Source organism: Meleagris gallopavo, chromosome 19 (assembly GCF_905368555.1).
Source record: "Meleagris gallopavo chromosome 19, MGAL_WU_HG_1.1, whole genome shotgun sequence".
Taxonomy (NCBI): Eukaryota; Metazoa; Chordata; class Aves; order Galliformes; family Phasianidae; genus Meleagris; species Meleagris gallopavo.
In genome coordinates, this window is record NC_139422.1 from 8,106,923 (window position 1) to 8,112,500 (window position 5,578).

Here is a 5,578-nt window from a genome sequence, read left to right on the forward strand (position 1 = left end):
CATTAGCTCTGTGGCCTCACTGTTTAAATTGCAGAGAACACATAATGGCCAGTGGAAAGAATGCACTGTTGAGGTTACAGTCGTAAAGCCAAGCGAGACAATGCAAGTCCATGTCAGGGCTCCCTTACATCGTGCTACATCCAAGTGCTGAGCCTCTCTGCTTCTTTTGGAGAACTTTTTTGTGGCGCCAGTGGGGCTGCTGCCATTAAAAGACAACTGATTTTCCACTGTAAGCCCCAATTTTTGTCACTCAATATCTCCACCGATTCAAAATGCATCACGTATAACTTTCTGCTTGCTTTATTTACAGCAGGAATTGGCATTTTGGTTGTCAGGTAGCAGAAGAAGGAATCAGAGTCTGAACCACAGGGATAACCTGCACTTCATGCCTTCCAGCTACCAACACGGGTAAGCACCTGTGTGTAGCTGATATTTCCTGGGACAGAAAGGAAAGGACTGAAAATAGCAATCCTTACTCAAGATTTCTCTGTGATTGTTTTCTAAACTTGAATGTTCTTTTTATGACAGTTGTGGCATTTAATGCGGTTCAGTATTTTCCAGGAACTCAGTTGCTGCTGGTCTGAGTTCCAAGTTCATTCAGAACTTGAAAAGCAACATTTAACACGAGGAATGGAATTCTGTAATGACCCAGCAACTGGCAAAACCAAACTCTTGGTTCCCGAGGGAATGAAAGAGCCAAACCCAGAAATTTCTGCTAATTAGAGGTGAAAACATTACTAAATACCTTAAAAATTGAAAGCATATGCAACTGCTGTAAGGTGGTTTTTTACTGGAAAATAACTGGTGGCCGTGCCAAATTTCAGTGTGTTCTCATGTAAGAATTCAGCAGGAGATTAAGAACACATTTTTCTAGGAGACAAGCAGAAATGTTAATGTTCACATGGGCTGTAAATAAGCCTCTGCAGGTAAGGTCAGAAGAAAGCTCACAGTGGCTGAGAACCAAATCAGCAGCCCTCAGAAAAAGGATTTTTTTAAATTACAAAATAATTTTCACTCCTATGAAAAAATAGGCACGCGTTCTCTCATCTCTTCTGCTTACTTCTACACACATACTGTAAGTGGATCTACTGACATGTGGAGACGACAGTTTGAGATGAGTTATGAAAAGATCTTTGAACTTGAAAGAAGCCTTACTGAGGATTAGATTCAATTATTTTGCTGCTGTCTTTGTTTCTCCACCCTGTACAGGATCCCACCTACAGGCTCAGAACGGAGCCTATATTGAACATTTCTATTGCTATGCAAAGATAGAAGCTAATTTCAGTGTGATGTCATGGCATTACATTGCCCAAAGTGCATCTCAGTGGCTCACATAAGCAGTTTTCTCTTTCACCTGGTATTTAGCATGGTATGCTTTACAGTCCACCAAGAAAGAATGATGGCAGTCACTTACAGATACTCAACTTTTAAAAAGCAAGACTTGTCATGTGCTACAGGGACTTAGCATTACTAAAACTGTGGGGTATTTCTAACTCAAAAGACTTTTGGCAGAACTAATCTGGCTCAGTCTGCTTAGGCCTTGTGATGCATCCAGAAAGATCACATACATAAATCATTTCTGTGCTGCTAATAAAGCAATGTGGCACCATTTGTCTTCCTTCCTACATTAGTCACAGTAGTTTGGTGCAGCACAAAGCTTTCACGACCAGATCAAAAAAGTGCAAGTTTCACGTGTCACCGTGCACACCAGGGAGGAATTTGATCTGTTCAAGTCATTTATTAGCTTGGATCAATTGGATAAACTCCTGGTCACAAAATGATTTCTTCACTTCAGTGCAACATTCAGTTATCTAAAAATTAGTATAATGCAAATGGAAACGTACAGCAAAACACTTTTTAAAAAGCAAAATAAATAAACTTAAAACTAACTTAGTATTAACCCTCAGAATTGTTGTTATCTCAGAATTCAACTAACTCAGTTCTTACATATCTGCCAAGAGTATTCAGAGAAGAAATCGCACTAGAATGGCATCAGGCAAATCTTCTTATTCGGATTCTGATCTGGAAATGTATTAAAGGAGACTTAAATTATAATGACAAAACTCACTTCATTCACTTCGGTGGGTAGTGTGCATTGCTAGAAGCAATCTGAAATTCACTTTTGGAGACAAGTTTGTCTGTCGTGTATCATTGTGCCAATAAATGGATGTCAGAACAAGCCTGTGTGCCAGCAGCCCTTGTTGTCTTGGCAGAACCGACAGACCCAAGGCTGGTTGTCTCTCTTCTAAGAGAAGCAATTTGGACTGAAGCACGTAGTCCTTGGACAAGTGCGTTAATGTGTAGACAGACTGGTAATCCCACAGAGGCCACCCTCAGGATAAAATACAGAAATATAGTATTTGAATGCTTATTTCTATGGAACCACTAAAGCTATAAGCCTATGATTCAGAGCCTGGAACATTTGGAGACTTGCACACCATGTACACAAACAACCAAGGAACAAAAAAACTGCACAATTCAGATTAAATGGCCTTTCTAATGTCCAGAATCCCCGGTAAGTATATAAATACAGAATGTGTCTTGTAGTAATTCCCATTTTATAATACAGATGAGTCATCTAAATGGGGATTTTTCCAGGAATTTCTGTTTTTTTTCTGAGATTGAGTACCTCGGGCCTATGGCTAGAAATCACTAAGGTAAGCATGGCAGAACGTTCTAAACTCAACCCTATGCTACTTCCATTTTTCTCCAGTCTTACTGACTAGGAGATACAGAAATCTGCCAACATAATTCACATGTGTCAAGTGGACAAAGATATACCTGTTTTATACAATGATATCATTGCACTTTAATCGAATCACCGAGTTCTACCTCAGCAAGGGCAGCTGAGGCAGCATCTCTGTATTGAGAAACAAGAAATGTTTCCCAGAAGGTGTGTTGTTCTTGGAGATAACTGGGTTTCATAAAACATAGTTACCTTCACTACAATGTCATGCAGTTCAGAAGTTGGTTTACAGGTGGACTGCCTAGGCAACCACACCAAGTTTTTAAGCATATTTCACTCTGCAGTTTCAGTTTATATCTAATTAGTATTAGATACAGTGCTATCTTCTCATGCTTCTTAGAGAAGTACAGAAGTACAGATCCAAAAAAAGCACTCACAGAACCAAAATTGAAATCAGCCGTGACTGTCTTCTTTCCACATACTGAAAAGTCTGGATGGAGAGTATTCCTATGAGAGAGAAAACAGGAAATTTAAGGCTCTTGGACACGATGCTTTTGGGTAGCTAGTCAATAAAAACGAACATGTGCAACTGCACTTTCTATCAAACTCTCTTCTTAGTTTTACTAGGAATCAACCTGACCTGTGCCAGCAGCTGTGAGAGTGAAAGTTGGCCCTTATCTGCCACTTTCCTGGAGGCAAGGCAAGAGTGCTAGTGGTCAAATTCAGTTGTGAAGTGCCAAAGCAACATTTGTTGTAAATGATTCAGTCTACTGTGCCTTAAAATGCAAATGAATGGCACAAATATTTTTTCAGACTTGTTTTATTTTTTAAACAAGAATTCAGAGCATAAAAATGAGCTAGTGTCAAGAAAGTACAATAGAATACCTGCAGAAGTTCAGAATAGAGTCCGAAAGGAAAAGATAGGGAATAATTTATTTCATAGACAGTAAACGAACTGCCTCCTGTTCAATACAAAACGTTTTAACTTGTAGCTTAAGCCCCAGTACCCATTGCCATGTGCACATTCTTGCCAGTGCCCGGGTTAGTGCAGGGAGATGGACACTGCCAGGCTGAATTCTGAATTTCCTTCTTTCTGTGGTTTTAAATTAGACTAGATTATCTCTCTAAAAGCCAGGAAGCAGCACCAGAGTACATTTCCTATTCCAAGTTCTCAAATACCACGTCTTTTTGTAGAGAAATGAAGTAGCTCTGCTAAACTCCATAAAACAAGTGAGGCACACTGAGCAATCAGCCCTATTGCTGCCTGCAGCTGCTCCGTGCTCAGAGCTCTGATCAGGAGAGGCTCTGCTTCCCCTGCCCAGATGTTGTCCCACAGTCCCAATTATAATACTGGCAAATCCAGTGTCCAGGAATCCCAGAGATCACAGCTCCTGTCCCATGGTGGATCTGTTGACAAAGATCTCTGCAGAGGTGAAAGTGGTTTTTCCTGCTGACATGAAATCAACTTCAGAGCTCTATACAGTAAAGTACGTGTGGTTTTCATTCACTAGGAAATGAGTAGAGCATTTTCAGTAGTTGGACATTTGAAAAATTTCTGTTAAAATTCTGTAAAACTTCTGTATTTCTTTTTTTTCAGGGAGTGAGGGAGTAAAGCACTGATGTTTGTAGGAGCTGCACAAAAACTGTGTTCTTGCACTCCCTCTACTGTTTCTATCACAGTGGCAAACTGGGAACACTTCAAAAGCTGTGTGGTTTAATATACATGGATGCCTAAACAAAAGGGGAGTAATGTTTCCTAGCAAAAGGACTTTCAAAACTAAAGCAGCATGGTGAAAAAACTAAGGTTAAACAGCTCTACCTACCTGGAAAACGAGATATTATGCATGATTCAGTGCCTTGGACATAGCTGGGCAGTCCTTAAATTAACACAGAGCTCTGCTTCATTATGAATGCTAACAAATTCCACAGGAGTTTTACATATTACTGTAATAGAAGTTATAGTGTTGTTACTTAATATCATAATTGTTCAAACAATTTTTAACCAAGACTGCAGGGTTAATATCCAAAATTTGGTCTTCATAAAACAGAAGCTGTGAGAAATATAGTACAAGTTTTAAAATGTTCTATTTTCTCTACATACATGGATGACATACCAACACTACCCGGGAAAAAAATAAGCCATCAGGGAAAAAAATAAGCCAACACATACAAGAATATTCAAAGTTGGTTCTAATATCTCATGTAACAACCTCTCTGGAGAGGACTTACCAAACCAGATGATGACTGAAATTCTTAGCTCATCAGCAGCAAGGGGAACCCCTAGATCCAAGCTCTCTCACAGTGAGATTCCCCTGTACCACATGCTTGACTTTTCATTGTAATAGCATGACTAGTCTCTTTTTAGCCTTAATTTAACACTGCCATTTTTCAGTCACTAGACTAACAAAGTTTGCATTATTTTAAGGGGACTTTCTCATGTTACAGCAAAATAATTTGCAAGTAACTATCTTCAACGCAAGCAATTATAAGTTGATAACTGAAACATTGCCAGGATACTGAAGGCCATACTGACAGTTTTTCAGCATGATAAATTCAGTTTGTTTAGCTACAAAAAGTGAAGAGCTTCTAATAGCTTCTGCCTATTGAATATGAACAGTAGGTTTCCAAAATGGCTTCTTTCTGTTGCAGGGAGTGGGAGCTGTTTGTCTGAAATACACTGCAGTGTTTCAATGCATTGTTAAAATAAACAGACTAGAACAATCTGTAATTTCTTAACTTAGTAAACCTTCAGCATTGTTTAATTTAAACATCTGTTACTCTGTCCAAATGTTGAATGAAAAATGTTAAGTGCCTGGATACTACCAAACAGAAAAAAAAGCAAGATTCTGTCATCTGCAAGGCTAAGAAACTGAAAATTAAAGTTTTAGCAAA